The following is a 17,780-nucleotide window of genomic DNA, read 5'->3' on the forward strand; positions in this document are numbered from 1 at the left end:
CTGAGGTATCTGGGATTCTGATCTCAGAATAAGGAAAAGGTAATTTAATGCTGGGTTGAGGAGAAATTTCTTCATGCAGAGGAAATTTGGAATTCTGTACTTGGGAGGGTTATAGAGGCTCAATCATTGAGTTCATTCAAAACTGCACTTGGCCCTGGATCACCTAGACAACAGCAACACATACATCAGGCAACTTTTCATTGATTACAGCTCAGCTTTCAACACCATCATAACCTCAGTACTGGTCAACAAGCTTCAAAACCTGGGGGTCTGCATCTCCCTCTGCAAATAGATACGACTTCCTTATCAGAAGATAGCAGTCAGTATGGATAAGAAACAAGCTCTTCTCCTCACTGTCAATCAACACAGGTGCACAGTGCTTAGCCCACTGCTCTAATCCCTCTACACCCATTACAGTGTGGTTAGGCTCAATTCAAATACCATCTATAAATTTGCCAAGGATACCATAATCATCGACAGAATCAAGGACAACAAGGAGGAAGCATACAGGAGTGAGATAGATCAGCTGGTTGAGTGGTGTCACAACAACAACAACCTTGAACTCAATGTAAGCAAAAGTAAGGAAATGATTGTGGACTTCAGGAGGGGAAAATCAGGAGTACACAAACGAGTCCTCATAGAGGGGTCACGTTCCGCCAGTGATCCAACCATGGCAGCCATATGCCATGAGCGCCTAACACCACTACCAGCATGTCCCATCAGCGACCCGACCATGGCCAGTGTACTCCTCAAGCATCTGAAGTGCTGGGCAAGCATCTGAGGAAACGCTGCCTAGCGAAAGATGTGATCTGCTCCAGCTGCGTGTATAAAGGGCATTTTGCTAAGGTGTTCAGATCAAAACTACCACTCCCTAGCAGCGCGGCGTTGAGACCGCCACCTTGGATGCCACCATCTCTGGGAACTAGTGGCACCATGTGTGAGTCATGGGGGCCGCCATCTTGGGCACCATCTACAAGACTCGGTTGCACTGTGTGGAAGTTGTGGGGGCCGCCATCTTAGGGGCCATGTTCAAGATCCAGCAGCGCTGCATGCAGGCTGTGGGGGCTGCCATCTTGGATGCCACCATCTCTCAACTCAACAAACTCTCTGATGCAGTGACAAGCGGCGATTCGACACTAGCTTCCATCACACTTGTCCAAAGCGGTCCCCCTCAACTTACCGATCGACGATGGACGTTCAGGTAAATGGCCACGTGACAAGTTGCCTGTTCAATAGTGGGAGCATGGAGAGGTTCAACCATCCTGACATGGTGCAGCGCTACTCCCTCATAAGGCCAGTAAACCAAAAAGTCTCCTTGGCCTCAAGGTAACATACGACGGATGTCTGTGGCTACTGTGTAGTGACTCTGACCATGTGGGACCCAGACGCCAGAGCTCTGCACTGCTGTGCTACTGCGACTGGACTTTCAATGTCACCTTAAAACCGTGACAATGGAATACAATGGGGCCCATCCCCTCCTCATTGTCTGTAAGCAGCAGTTTTTAAATCACCCACTATATTCCACCTCCTCCACTGCACACAGCCAACAATCTGATTGCCTATTGCACACGACCTGCAGACTCTCCACCCACAAAATCACCCTTCCATTGCTGTTTGCCAACCTCACTCCCGACAAATCCATTGCCACCAAAAGTAGGCAACACAGAGCTGGGGACAGGGCCTTTATTAGGGCAGAAGTACAGCGACTCCTCAATGAGGGGATCATTGAGGCCAGCACCAGTCCTTGGGGAGCACAAGTGGTCGTAGTGAGGAATGGGGAGAAAAGCAGGATGGTCATTGACTACACTCAGACCATTAACAGATATACACAACTGGACATGTACCCCCTTCCAAAATGGTAACCCAAATCACACAATATCGAGTCTTTTCGACCATCGACCTGAAATCGGCATACCATCAGCTCCCCACCTGCCCGGAGGATCACCAATATACTGGACGGCCACCTTCAGTGTCCCAACAGGCTCTCAGTCTTCCAACAGGAAATGGACTGCATTTCAGAAGATCGTACCAGCTGCCAGCCACATTTCCGTACATCGACAACGTCACCATCTGCGGTCACGACTTGCAGGGCATTGACGCCAATCTTCAAAAATTCCTCCACGCTGCCAAGCTCCTTAACCTCACATACAAGGCTAAGTGTGTATTTCATACAACCCGCCTTGCCATCCTGTGTCATTGTGAATGGAGTCATTGGTCCCAACCTTGACCGCATACGCCTGCTTTCCCTCCCCCACAGCCTCAAGGCCCAGAAAAGGTGCCTGGGCTCCTTTTACTATGCCCAGTGGGTCCCCAACTATGCAGGCAAGGCCCACCCCCTCATTAATGAACCTCTTTTCCCCTAACACCAGAGGCCCGTGCAGCCTTCAGCCACATCTAGGCAGACATTACCAAAGCCATGATGCACAGTGTGGATGAATCCACCTCGTTCCAGGTGGAGAGCGATGCATTAGACTTTGCTCTGACTGCCACACTTAACCAGGCAGGCAGATCTGTCGCTTTCTTTTCCCACACCCTCCATGGCGCCAAAATTCAACACTCCTCTGTTGAGAAGGAGGCCCAAGCCATTGTCAAGGTGATATGCCACTGGAGACACTACCTGGCCGAGAAACAATTTGCCTTGCTAACTGACCATCGTGCAGTTGCGTTCATGTTCAATAACCAGCAGCGAGGTTAAATCAAGAACAACAAGATACTGAATTTTCCACCTACAATTATGATATCTTGTACTGGCCTGGGAAACGCAATGAGCCCCCAGATGCCCTGTCCCATAGAACCTGTGTCAACGCACAAATTGACCTTTACAAGCCCTTTACAATGATCTCTGCCAACTTGGAGTCACTAGGTTCTTCCACTTCATTAAAGCCCACCACCTGCCTAATTCCATTGAAGAGATTAGGTCGATGACCAAAAACTGTCAGGCCTGCACTGACTGCAATCCAAACTTCTACCGGTCAGACAGAGCACAGTTGATAAAGGCTGCCCGCCCCTTTGAACATCTTGAGTGTCAACTTCAAAGGACCCCTCCCCTCCTTGGACCGCAGTGTGTACTTCCTCAATGTCATTGATGAGTATTTGCATTTTCCGTTCACTATCCATAGTCTTCAAGGTCCAATGCAGTCTCTCACTCTGTTTGGCTTTCCCAGCTATATTCATAGTGACCAGGAGCCCTCCTTTATGAGTGATGAGCTGTTCCTCAAGCAGGACTATAAGCTACAACCCCCGGGAGAACAGACAGATGGAAAAGGAGAACGGTACAGTCTGGAAGGCTGTCCTCCAGCCCTGTGGTCTAGGGGTCTCCCAGTCTCCCGCTGGCAAAAGTTTCTTCCTGAGGTGCTTCACTCCATGTATGTATGGCTTCTATGTATGCCCACCAATGCCACACGGCATGAACATATGTTTTCCTTTCCCAGGAATTCAATGACAGGGAATGGCTGATGTCCCCAAGGCTGGTCCTACTCTGGAGATATGTGAGAAGTCACAAATCTAACCCACTTGTCAAAAAGGACCACCTCCTCCACGATAACCCCCACTACGCCTATGTAGCGTACCCCAATGGGCATGAATACATTGTCTCCGTTAGAGACCTGGCGCCCTCAGGGACCTACCCCACACCCCTTCCACCCCTCACCACTCACGATGTACCAGGACCATGGCACATTACCTTAGCCCTAACAAATGACACACCTAACTTGTTGATGTGCACCTACCAGCTCAATGCCAACAACTAGTGCCCCAGACTGTCCAGAACTCCATTGCTGCACTGCAGACATAGCCAGTACTCTGATGGTCACAGCAGAAAACCAAACCACCCAAAAGACTTAATTTGTAATTGTAATATCAACGCTTCACCCTGTCGGACTCTTTTTAAAAAAAAACAAAGGTGAATGTAATAAACCACACTATGTATATATTTATCTGTCTGGACACACGCATTGGCCAACTGTACCTGTGACCCATCCCACAGGTTCCTGAATAAAGGTGACTGTCCCTCAGTCCCCTCCTCAGTTCGAGACGGTCGATCAGATGGAGTGTGCCTTCATTCTATTGCGAATAAAAGTTTTGAGTCACTTATGGTGCATCACCACACTGACAATGAGGAAGGTCGAGAATCCAGTTGCAGAGGAATCGACTGTTACAGATTCCTTAGTTTAGCCATACATTTTGCAGGCCTGATGATGTGGAGCATCAAGACCGTAAAGAATGACATTCAGTAAAAGTTTGAAAATCCAGATTGCTCGGGGATTAGGTCAGTCTGGATTTACAGATTTTCTGGATTCTCAGGCAGTACTTGTAAAATTCAAATTTAAGGAGGAATAAAGAAGAGATGAACAGGTAAATTTTAATAGTTTATTCATTCACAAATACACCATACTTCCTTTATCAAAATGAGCAGTTTTGAAGAAAAATAAAATAAACGCTTGACAAAACATAACATTTTTTCACTACAAAAAAGTGTGTAATACTTGAAATTATGTTTACAAATGAACATTGTAAAAAAAAGCATAAAAATAAATTTCTTTGTGATAAGATTACCTGCATTAAGCATGGTCACTTTTTGCCCCTGTGCATCTGTGGTGCTTACGCACACACGATTCCATGCTTGCACACAAAAAATTTGAGGGTCCAGGTTCTCAGGTGGTCCAGATTTCTGGCATCTGGAACTTTGAACTTTTACTGTAGCTGTTTCTGTGGTTCAGGTGATCCAACACAGAGTGTAGGGCCAGTGAGTTGCATCTACTATTGACCTTTTATGATGATCAGCAAACTGAAATGGATCCAGGTCCTTCCAACCTCTCAAAACACTTGATGCACCAACATTGTTCAAATTCACTTTTTTTTTAAAACGTTTACTTGTTTTTTCATTGAACCAGTTGAGTCGAAAGCGAATGTAGGAAAAAAAAACTGATTTGTTTAAAGGGAGCTCTTGTGAGATGCAAGGCAGTGTGAGAATTAGGGTCCTGAGTGTTTGAAAGAAACTGGGATCTGATGACAAACAAAGGAGCATGGAAACTCGAAAAGCACACGATTAATGGAGTCCCTGTGATTTTAAAGGGAACAAGGAAACCGAAGCCTGGTGAGGTTGAAGGATGTGAAACAGCACCCAATGAATGAGATGCTGAACTATCAGGATTCAAGAACAATTTGAGAATGGATCTTTAGAATTTTAGGGCTGCATGCATGGTTAGTGTAGTGGTTAGAGCAATGCTGTTGTAGCACCAGTGACATGGACTTGAATCCTGCACTGTCTGTTCTCCCCGTATCTGCATGGGTTTCCTCCAGATGCTCCAGTTTCCTCCCACCCTTCAAAATGTACGGGGGTTGTAGGCCAATTGGATGTAATTGGACAGCATGGGCTCGTGGGCCAGAAGGGCCTGGTCTAAATTTTAAAAAATACTCTATTTGTCTGTGGATCTAAGTTATCATGCAGTCTGCCAGCAGGTGGCAGTGCTGCCTGCAGTTTGCACAAACAGCCACCCAGAGGCACTGATTAATTTTAATCGTTATTCACCATTTGTCCAGCTCTCTCCAAATGCTTCATGTAGTATTGACCCTGAGGTGGCACTGTTTTAATCTGTATTCACACATAATGCCAACATCTCTCCTTTTTTTATTGCCCACCCAATCCACTAATTCATCCACAAGTGAGTTGTCATAGCCACAGGCCAGTCTCCTGCGGTGAGCTATTCAAGAAACTGAGGGGCATGTAGAATGTGAGCGAAGGGAAATCTGAAGTGAGGGGCGATCCATAAAAACAACCCAGCTAAATGTTGCTTGCGGCTTAATGGCTGGCAGTCAGCAGTTGTGCTACCACTTCCTGAGAGAGACCAAGGGAAGATCTTGGGCAGGTCAGTGCAGGACACATTGTAACCTCCAGAAACCAGAAATCACAACCCACCCCTCAATAAACCAAGCTTCCTCAGTGGAAAACCAAGGAGCTAAAAGTGCTGAGAGGGGTGATTTTACTTCCCCCTCCCACCACCCCTCACTTCTTCCATTCCTTCACTTGCACAACTGATGGTCCCTGGGACCTGCACAGCTTTCTGTTCATGTGCTTTTGAAGCAGCAAAGGGGTTGGTTATGTACTAGTAGGTCTGGATTACATAGATAAATTATTTTAATTTGAGAGCACAATCTCAGTTTAAACCACACTGAAGGGAGGGAGTAGATCTGACGTTTATTCTGAGGTCCTTTTGATCGGGAGGGGAGGGATTCTACATGTGGATGTTCAGTCTCCGGGTGATTTCGAGGCAGATCGGGGTAGGGCAGAGATCAGCCACTGTGGGGGAACTTCATAACCCATGAGGTGTTGGTGCCTGAGTGGGTGAGGGTGGTCAATTCCAAACTCCCTCCCCACCTCTGCTTATTGATCCAGAACATTCAATTTCTTGGTTGAAGGAGCTTGTCACAGTGACCGTGTCTTTCGGTGTGTTGGTGGGGATGGGTAGGTGTGGATGGGTGAGTGTGGCTGAGTGTGTGTGCGGGTGTGGGCGTGGGTGAGTGTGGGTGGGTGAGTGTGGATGGGTTAGTGGGTGTGGGTGTGGGTAGAGGTGTGCAGGGTGGTTTGGGGATGTGTTGCCCCACTCCTGGACAGTCCATTCCCAGTCATGGAACAAAACAAGATGGGAATCGTGTCACCCCCTCAAACCCCCACCCACTCTCTTCAAACCCCCACCCACTCCCCTCAAACCCCCACCCACTCCCCTCAAACCCTCACCCACTTCCCTCAAACTCCAACCCATTCACCTCAAACCCTCACCCACTTCCCTCAAACCCCCACCCACTCCTCTCAAATCCCACCCCCTCAAACCCCCACCCACACCCCCTAAATCCCCACCCCCTCAAACCCCCCACATCCCTTCAAAACCCACCCACACTTCCTCAGACCCCACCCTCTCATGCTCTCAAACTGCCACCTACACCCCCAAACTCCACCTACTCACTCCTTCAAAACCCCCCACACTCCTCCCTGAAACTCCACTCACTCACCTCTTTGATCCCCTCACCCACTCACCACCTCAAGCACCCTGCCCCCTCAAATTCTCCACCTACACCCCCTCAAACCCCCCCCCCCACACCCCCTCAACCCCCCCCCCCCCACCAAGCAGGGATTGATTGAATCAATATACAGATATTGGTGCAGACACGGCAAAGATTGGTCGTGTCACTGTACAGATATTGGTGAGGGATTGGTTGTGTCACTGTACAGATATTAGTGAAGACACTGTGCAGGGATTGGTTGAGTGTCTGGTCACAACACCACAGGGTTTGGTTGAATCTCTGTACAGAAATTTCTCAGGACACTGCACACAGTTACTTACACACAGTTTTCAAATGACATTTTGTGGCTTCTGTCAATAGATACTGACCACTGCTTTGCAAGGAAACATTTGCTCCCCATTTGCTCAAGGATCAAACTCTCTCCTAACATTGGTTTTGTAGCCGGGGACACTCCTTGGATTTATAGCTTCAGACATCCCCAAGGAAATTAATGAAATGTTGAAGTTTTCTCCTTGGCAAGGTTCATCTTTATTTACCCTCTCTGCATCCTGGACACACAAGGACATACAATTTCCTTTCTGTATGAAGTCTTGAAAGCCCCGAATATCCCATTCATTTCCATTAGAGCTTGACTGGAGAGATATAAGTGACGCATTATCCACGTCTCAGTGCCTATGATGGGATTTATTGATATTAATGAACCCCTCAGACGGATCTATAAACATCCTAAACAGGGACAGAAGGAGTTGAAGCAAAGGCATGTTATGGATTCAATGGGAATGGTTTATATTTTTCTGTTCTTTTTCTTAAAAATATTTCCACAATATTGTAATCTGAAGAAGTATTCCAACAGACAGCTTGAATTTGGACTTTAGAAATGCCTGTTTGAATGTGGAATGAAATACTTTGTGTTGCAATACAGAATATTCCCAGGGTATTGCTGGGATTTAGGCAAAGAGAGGGGAAAGGGATTAAAATCAAGTGAAATAAAAGCAGTCCAAGCTTCACAAAGCAGACAGAGTAGAGACTTGTTTGTGACCACTGGTGCAATTTAAATGTATTACTTAACCACAGAAGCTGTAGCTCAGTGGGGGAGGGGAACTTTCTCTTTTCTGTTTCCTACTTTTCTTTTAAGGATCTTCACGGTGTGTAATTTTGTATTATAAACAATAGTGCAGAATTTGATAATTGTGATAATGTGTTGATTCTTCCCTCTTTGTGTATCAACACGTAGTTCGGTTTTGGTATTTTATTGTATTTGTATCTGTGATGCTTCTTTGATTTTGTTTGTTTTGTTACTCCACGTTGATTGAAAATCCTTAATAAAAAAAAGCTGTAGCTCATTTGGTGCTGAAGGTTGCAAACTCTCAATTTGTGCTAAATATTGAGCCAGAGTCTCATTGATGAGTGTCTGTGCTCACAACCGATTCTGTGAAGGGTAGCTGAGATGGCATGATACTCTCATTTGGATTAGTTCTGTCCCCACGTCTGATGCTCTGATCGAAGGTGCTGAAGAGTGACTGCCATGTGCCCTTCATTTCTTCACCTACTTATCTGTCCCAACGCTTACAATCAGCAGGCATTCCTCAAAGGGCTAACTCATCTGCTCCAGCCAACTACAGTAGCCCTGCTGCTGTATGCATGTTAAAGATAATCTGTTGGTCTGCTTGCAGAAGAAGCCTTCTCATTGCACTAGGAATTGTTTGTTGGGACATGCTGTGATCCTGGATGTGAACAATTCTTTTATGTGACGAATAACTGATGTTTAAGTCCCTATCCATCCAGGTGTCTGTGGGGGGCAGTCCTGGTGGCCAGGTGATTCCCTTCTGTCACAGTTTCTCCTTCCATCCCTGTTCCAACACTAACCTACTGTTCCAGTGTATCTGGGGACCTGACCCTCTGTCTCTCTGCATTCCTGTGACATCTAATCCTTCTGCCCTCTTGTGTATCTCCAGTTTCCATCTGTCCACTAGTTCTGGAATCTTCCTTGACCTCTCCTCCTCTACCTCTTTCAAACTTCCTGAAACCTAACTCTTCCCCAAGCCCTTCATATCTGTCCCATGACATGGCCCGATGGTGTTGCTATAAGTCAGCTCCAATGCATAAAGTGTTGTCCATGTGCATTTCCCATTGCCTTGAAAAAGCAGCCAGCATATTAAAAGACTTTCCCCACCTTGACCATGCTCTCTCATCCTCCTGTCAGGAGGAAGATTCTCGAGTATGGGATTATACACCACTAGATTCAAGGGCAGGTTCTTTCCTGTTGCTAATAGACTCCTGAATGAAGCTCACACCCAATGAAAACTTCTTCCTGCAGATTGTATTTGACCTCACACCAATGAAATTATGTGGCTTTTGCTCAGTACAGCACGTAAAACCCAGTGGAGAAGTACAGAGTTACAGAGAGAGATCAGTCAGAACAGAGCAAAAGCAAATTAATTTCATCCAGTTGGACTGATCACCAAAGCAAACTTACTCACTGCATCTTGGTTCAAGTGACAATTAATAAAAAATTGAATTTGGTCTCAATGCTGTGCATGTGCCGAAGGGTGAAGCCACTCTCTCCTCCCCCAGCTAAAAACAGAAAGTGCCAGAAACACTCAGCAGCATCTATGGAGAGAAGAATAGTTAGGTTTCAGTAAGGTATCACAACTACAGCACAGAAATAGTCCTTTCAGCCCATATTGTCCACACTGAACTATTATTCTGTCTCGTTCCATTGACCTGCACCCGGACCATAACCCTCCATACCCCTCTCATCTTTGTACTTATCCAATCTTCTCTTAAATGTTGATATCAAACCTGTATTCTACTGGCAGCGTGTTCCACTCTCTCTGAGTGAAGAGGTTTCCCCCTAATGTTCCCTTAAACATTTTATCTTTCACCCTTAAACCATGTCCTCCATTTATTGTCTCTCCTAACCTCAGTGGATAAAGCCTGATGGAACCTCCATGAATAAAATCCTCACCTATACAATCTTTCCCTTTAACTCATCTCCTAGTGAGAGAGGCAACCCTCTACTACTATTCCCCTGCTTCCCCTGAAAGCCAATGTCTACTTCAATTTACTAGTTCATTCTGAATACTGAGTAACTGAACCTCCTTGACCAACCTTCCATGTGGGCCTTGTCAAAGGTCTTAATAAAGTCCATGTAAATAACAGTCACTGACTTTCCTTCGTCAACTTCCTGATAGCCGCAACAAAAAACTGTTCCAACTGTACCCTTCTATAACAGTTCCGACAAAGGCTCTTGGACCTGAAATATTTGTACTGTTTCTCTCTCCAGAGATGCTGCCTGACCTGTTAAGTGTTTCCAGCAACTTTTGTGATGAATAAACTATTGTTTCTTCTTAATGATCTTGATTTAATTTGAAATTATTATTTTCACATATTTGATATGTTTTGCATGAACCTTTTAAATTATATGCTTCAATTTTAATAGTTTTAAATGTCTGCACCCAAGAAATGGATCCATTACTTTGAAGTGATGCAGATTCTACCCAGGGTGACACATTTAGCGTAGCAGTTAGTGTGACGCTATTACAGAATCTGTCATTGTAAGAAGTTTGTATGTTCTCCCTGTGTTCTGCATGGATTTTGTCTGGGTGCCACAGTTTCCTCCCACATTCAAAAGATGAATGGAGTTGGTAGGTTAATTTGTCTCACGGTAGCATTTGTGTGGCATGGGCTTAGGTGATGGAAGACAATAGACAATAGGAGCTGGAGTAGGCCCTTCGGCCCGTCGAGCCAGCACCGCCATTTTACAGATCATGGCTGATCACTACTATCAGTACCCCTTTCCAGCCTTATCCCCATTACCCTTAACTCCTTTGCCCACTAGAGTCTTATCTAACTCTCTTTTGAACATAATCAGCGAATCTGCCTCTACCATCCTCTGAGGCAGAGCATTCCACAGATTCACACTTCTCTGGGTAAAAAAATGTTTTCTCATCTCCGTCCTAAAGGGCCTACCCTGTATTCTTAAACTATGCCCTCGAGTCCTCGTCTCCCCCATCATTGGGAATAAGTAATCCGACTTCACCCTGTCTATCCCCCTGATAATTTTGTATACCTCAATCATGTCCCCCCTCATCCTTCTAAACTCCATCGGATACAAGTCCAGTTTTTCTAGCCTTTCAGCATATGTCAACCCCGCCATCCCTGGAACTAACCTTGTAAATCTGCGCTGCACACCCTCTATAGCTGTAACTGTGGGCCTGTAACTGTGCTGTATCTCAAAATTTGAGTGAGAGGGGCTGTCCAGGTCCTGCCCAGGGAATGCAGGAACCTCAAGCACCAGTTCCAAGTGGTGCACTGACTTGGTGTTGAGCACCCCACCTTGTTGGTCATGGGGTGCAGCATCTCCACTGGAGAATAAGTATCATTACAACCCACCTCCACATTTCCCACATTTTGTTTTGGTTCATATAATTTCCCTCCCCTGCCTCATCCTCTGAGTGCTCTTGTTTCCTTCACATGCCAAAGATACACTGCTAGATTAATTGGTCACTGAAAATTACCTCTAAGAATGGAGAGATGGCTGAAGAATTTGGGAAGTTGTTAGACTTGTGAGAGTGAACATTTTATAGGGAGAATAAGATCAATAGGATGTTTTTGACAGCCAGGATAGGCTTAATGAGTTCAATGGCCTCCTTACTGGCACATAGAAATATGAAATATAAAATATGAAATAAAATACAAGTCTTCCCATTTAGAACAGAAATGGTCTCAGAGAGTGCATGATATTTTTCATGAAATGAATGATGGGCAAGGGGGTTGGGGGGGCACGCAGAGAATTCTTAGTTTTACAAATTTCAGGAAGTAAATAAATCTTGTTTGAACCTGTTCAAGCCGAGTACATGGGGAACAGATTAAACAGATAACATTGGGAATATCATGTGTATCCATTTATGTTTTCATTGCATGGGATGGGTTGAGAGGTGCATAAATCTTCTTTACAACTCCATCCTTCCATGAATTATTTGTTGGCATCCCTGTAGCTTCATGACTGCAAGCTCTATTTCCCTCCGTCTGTATAAATAATCTTCATTATTTCGTAAAGCTACATTTTGTTGCTCTTGAACAACAATCTTGCAATATTTATTGTCTGCACTTCTCAAAGGCCATTGCTGCGCTGAATGGTATTATGGGGCTTTAGGTCAATCAATGCTGATTGGAGGATGAATAAAGTGGTGCTGGGCCTGCATCTGTGAGATATTAGTATTACTGAATTATGAGGTGACCAACTGGAACAGGCAAGGGATAAAATAATTATTTAGCTATCCACTTACTCAAGAAGTTAAGAAAGGTTCTTGCCATGATTCAATGACTTGCTGAGGAAAACATTGAGTCCTGGCGTAGCTAACGAGAGGGCAGTCTAGAGCAGGGGTGTCAAACTCAAATTCAAAGAGGGCCAAAATTAAAAACTTGGACTAAGTCAAGGGCCAAACTAAATTTTTATTGGAAATTTTCAACAACATCTGCATATTTTCTCTTCTTTCAACATATGTAATGTTAAACTTTAGGATATAACTTTAGGAGGATAATGTTACAGGTCAGGAGTAGGTAGCTCAAGTTCACCCTTTGCTTGACCTGAGGGAAACATATTTGGTCCCTGTGGAGATGTAGTCAGCATTCACAGGCTGTGTCCATTTTGGCCTGCATCAGGACTCAGCATTTCCTGCTCACTCCTCAGGCTCTAGCCCTCTATTCACCCTCGACCCACTATCCCTCTACCTGACCAGTCCTTTACCCAACCTCTACTCACCCGTCACTCCACTCGCTCTGCCTCTACCCACCCCATCCTATACACGCCCCTCTACTGCCTCTCCCCTCAACCTGTTCCTCCCTCTACCTGTCTCTCACCCTCTAATCACCCCTCCCCTTCTCGCCCTGCCCCTCCCCTTTTACCACTTCCCTATCCACCCCTCCTTCTACTCATCCCTCCCTCTAACTTCCCCCGCACCACCATAAAATCCCCTGCCCATTACTCCTCACCTACATCCTCTGCCCATCCCTGCTTACCCACCCACTCAGGCCCAGCGCGCTGCTGATCAGCCTTTGCGGAACAGCGGGCGCCGTGCACAGCCTGCCATGTCCGTTGCACCGACAGGAAATCACAGGCGCTCGCCAATCCGCCGCACCGCTCGACAGGTGGGAGAAGTGACTGGTTGTGAGGGGAGCCTTCCAACTGGCTTGCCGGCTGATGACATCGACAGACTTCTTGTGTTACAATTTTGTTTTCCCCGTTCTCAAAGTTTGCATGGTCAACCTGCAACACTCTTGCTCCCTCCGCGTCCCGTGGATCTGATGCCCGTGTGTTGTTAGGATTCCCAGCAGAAGGTTTGTGGAACTTTACCATTCTGGATTCCTTTTTGAGAATATTCTGGCCATCTTTTAAGGGGGGTGGTTTTAGGGGGGAGGGGATAGTTAGGGGGTGGGGAAGGATGTGCAATGAAGGGGGAGGATGGTGGGGGTGACATTACCAAAAAACAGCATCGGCTCTCGTTGCAGGGCGGGCCACCTCTAATACATTTTTGAAATGATCTTGCGGGCCAAATATAATTATATTTGGCCCGCGGGCCAGAGTTTGACATGTGTGGTCTAGAGTCCTTTCATTACCAGGCATTGATGGGTTGAGACCGGAGGGTAAGCCCCTCAAACAACAGAGGGGGAGTAACTACAAGGGGTCACAGTAGTGTTAACAGTGTTGTGTAACAAATTAGAGAATAAAATGTAACAACGGACTGCAATGGAATGTATGGATATTATACTCAGAATGCGAAAAATATCTTGCAGTTTTCTTTTGTGTATTATTTTATTGTGAATAAAGTTTATTTTTGGAAAAAAATAATGTAATGTCAAAGGCCTTATGGGATGTCAGGAACAATAGGAAGTCACACAAACTGCAGGCGCTGGAATCTTGCACAGGCAAAGAATTGCTGGAGGAACTCAACAGGTCTCCATGGGTAGAAACATTTAGGGTCTGAACCCTTTCTCAAGATTAGAAGGGAGGAGTAAAAAATATAAAAATGTGGAAAGAAACTGGGGGAGGTTCCAAGAAGTGATAGGATATTGGACAGAAGGTGTGGGAAGGGGAGAGAAGGTAAAGGGAGAAACCATTCGGAACAGGGCGAGAAGTTAGAGAGGGGGAAAGAAAAATAAAATTAAGTAGAGGAGTAGGTATAGAAGAGATGAAAACCACAGAATCAGATGTGGATGGGGGTACTGTTCTGGTCCTGAAATGTTGACTGACTATTTTTACCCATGGATGCTGTCTGACCTGTTGAGATCCTTCAGGAATTCTTTGTCTGTGAGGGGGTCGTGTCTGACTCAAATGTTAAAGCTGGATGTAAATCCTTGTGAGGATGATTGATTTTTTCCTGAAAAGTTCCTCTCCTACTGATGAAGTGACAGGACTCCAGTGGGTCCAAGGAACAGAGTAGCAGGGAATTATCAAGGGTTATCTCTAGCATACTGTCCTTCACAATTCCACTGGGGAAGGGGCATTGGTGGACCAGAAGTCAGGACAGGAATTGAGGGCAGGATTTCTGTCCTGTAACCTGGTCAATATTTTCCCCTTCCCAAAGTCACAACGATAATGATTTTGTTATTTAAGTTTTTTAAAAAGTTTTAATTTATTGCCATATTATACCTGAAGCAGTGTGAAGGGTTCTTACATGAACAGTTTAATAGTTCAAGTCTCATGTTCTTATACCTGTTTAAAGTAGAACAAGAGCTCAATTAGGTGATGGAAGACAATAGACAATAGGAGCTGGAGTAGGCCCTTCGGCCCGTTGAAGAGTATAGAGTTCCAATGAAAAAAATCAATCAGCACTTGTGGGATCATTCAGGAGCCTGATGGCAGCAGGAAAGAAACTGTCTTTAAGCCTGTGGGTGCATGATTTCACACTGTGAAGCCACTTCAGTGGAGGGAGTATACCCAGTGTGGAATGGGTCCTTTAGTTAGTTTAAGTTTATTTGTCGTAAAATATTTGGTACCATGAGAAGAGTTTTTTTGAGAGCAAACTCACAGGTTATCTCTATCTATAAAGCCATGTAAGGAGCATAATCATAGAGTATGATGAAAAGGAAGATCAATTACACCAAGCAAAGGCAACATATGAGCACTGTTGTAGGGTTCATTCAAGAGCCTGATGACTGTGGGGAAGATATTTTTTTTAATCCTGTGGTGCGCACTAACACACTTGTAAGCATTCTCACTGATGGGAGAAGGGAGAAGAAAGAGTGTCCAGGGTGTGTAATGTTTTTCACAAGCACCAGGAGATGTCCATGGAAGGGAGGGATGTTTGCTTGATTTTCTGGGCTGTTTTCACTATCTTCTGTAGCTTCTTCCGATCTTGAGCTGAGCAGCCCTCAAACCACACTGTAGAAGTTGTTGACTTCCTTAGTCTTCTGAGAAAGTAGAGACGTTGGTGCACTTTATTTGACCATTTCATCCACATTCTTGTCCCAGGTCAAGTCGCTGTAAATATTTGTTTCTAAGAGTGTGATTTTATAACAACCCTGGGGCTTGATTAGCTAGGTCCCTAATTTAAATTCAATACCTGCCAGAGTGGGACTTGAACTCATGATCTGTGATTTCTCCAGGCCTCTTGGTTACCAGTCCAGTATCTGTACTCAAAGGAAGGTGTTGATTTTAACCAGAACCATAGAACTATCGAACACTATGGCACAGAAACAGGCCCATTTAGTCTGTGCAACACTATGATTCTGCCTTGTCTCATTAACCTGCTCTCAGACCTTAGCCCAAAGTCTTAAAGGAGAAAGAAGTGGAGATGCTCAAGAGGCTAATTTTGACCTTAGAGTCAAGGCAGCTGACAGCTGACAGTCCAGCTGTCAATGGTGGAGTGAGAGATTGGCAAAGGTATTCCAGGGGTGTCATGGATAGATTTGAAAACAAGACATGGAGTGTTGTCAGGCAGGTAACCTGCAAAGATCAACAACGTAAAAATACAGACATAACTTGAATGTACACGTGCTGTCCAGGAGACCACTGAGTGGTCAGGGCAGGATGTAATGAAGATACAGATGAGAGTTTGCCTGGCAGATGAGCTGTGGAGGGGGGGGGGGGGGGTCAGAGTTGGGAGAGAGATAGTCCACTGCAAATGACAAAGATGTTTTGGGTTGCCTAATGGTGCCAGGAGTGAGATGGAATGCATCCTCCTCCTACACCACTATCCTCATAATCAATTGCCACTTCTTTCTGTTGTTCTCCCCCATTGACCAGTTGTAGGGGTGGTGGGGGGGGGGGGGATATGAACCTTCCCACATCCAGCTGCCTGCTTGCTATGTAATGGTGGATTACCCATTAGGCTGAGTAGGCTGAAGCCTAGTGGCCTGGAAGATAAGGGGACTTGTCCATGATTTGATTGATCACCCAACAAGCCAATAAAGTGCTGGCATCCATGTGGAGGGCAAGACATATGGCCAATGAAAGTAGATGTTGGGGGGGGGGTGCCATGTGCCGCCCCACTCTGTGTTTACTGCATCCACTCAGTGTGCGTATGAGGTAGTAGGCTGAAAGGAGGGTTCAGAGTTGGCATTGGGAGCTCAGGTGTGCACCTGTAGGCTGACTGCCAAGGGGAGGGTTCAGAGTCAGTGTCAAGAGCTCCCAATGCCTAACTCTAAACCCTTCCCTCCATGGCACCCCACCTCCAGCCCCCTGAATCCATCAGCACCTGAGGCCTGATGGGAAGCATCTGGCCACTGAGCCCAGGATGGAGCCTGCCTTGTCTGTGGCCTTTGCCTCATTGAATTCTGCCACCTGCACTCTGTCCCACCCCCAGAGACACGAGGGAAACTGCCCCAGCACCCCTGTTTTTTTTGGCTCCATCCAGGCTGACCTGGCCCATGATCCCTTCTCCTCAGGCCTTCAAACCAAACTTCCCTACTGCCCTGCCCTGTCCTAGTTCCCAGCCAGTTGTCCAGAACACCCTCCTCTTTGTATTTCAACAACCAGAATGTGAGGGGCTTCTTCCTCTCCCTCGAAGTCTCTGCCTCCATCACAGCCACCACAAGAAGAATTGAATCAGAAGAAAGATATTTGGTTCCACCATTCAAACAGGGAGTGAAGCCTTGGAAGATGAGAAGTGAAAAATGGAAGAAAGAGAAATAGAAGTGATGGGATGATTGTTTTAACTGCAGGAAAACAGAGTCAGGAAACCCATTTTATGGAGGCTGGAAGCAAGGGTGTGAATTGGTCCAGTAATAATTGGAGGTGTGGATGGTGAGTAAGTCATGAAGCAAAGCACCAGGAACTAGGGCCGAGGTAACATTAGACTTAATAACTGAGAACGCTTCGTATAACTCATCTTAAACTTGACTGGTGTTGATGTGTGGGGAAATTCATGTGCACATTACAGCTTGGTCACCAAGTAATGAACAGAAGACCATTTTTTCTTAGTACAGCTAGCATCATGATTACTGCTACGGTGTTACAGCGCCAGTGACCTGGGTTTGAATCTGGCCCTGTCTGTAAGGAGTTTGTACATTCTCCCCGTGTCTGCCTGTGTTTCCTCCAGGTTCTTGTTTCCTCCCACCTTTCAAAACATACAAGCATTGTAGGCTAATTGGGTGTAATTGGGCGGCCCAGACTCATGGGCCAGAAGAGCCTGTTACTGTGCTGTATGTCTAAATTTAATTTAACAATTTAAAATAAAAATAGGGTTATTTTCCAGTAAATCAGATTTCAGATTTATTGTCAGAGTACAGTACATACATGACATTACATACAATCC

General features: G+C 45.6%; 1 long non-coding RNA gene across 1 annotated transcript in view; it reads left to right on the forward strand.

Moving 5' to 3' along the window:
- LOC138760835 (uncharacterized) overlaps positions 1–17,780 on the forward strand; it is a 37,053-nt gene that overhangs the window by 14,434 nt on the left and 4,839 nt on the right. The gene's annotated exons all lie outside the window — the stretch shown is intronic.

Source organism: Narcine bancroftii, chromosome 4, assembly GCF_036971445.1.
Source record: "Narcine bancroftii isolate sNarBan1 chromosome 4, sNarBan1.hap1, whole genome shotgun sequence".
NCBI classification, from domain to species: domain Eukaryota; kingdom Metazoa; phylum Chordata; class Chondrichthyes; order Torpediniformes; family Narcinidae; genus Narcine; species Narcine bancroftii.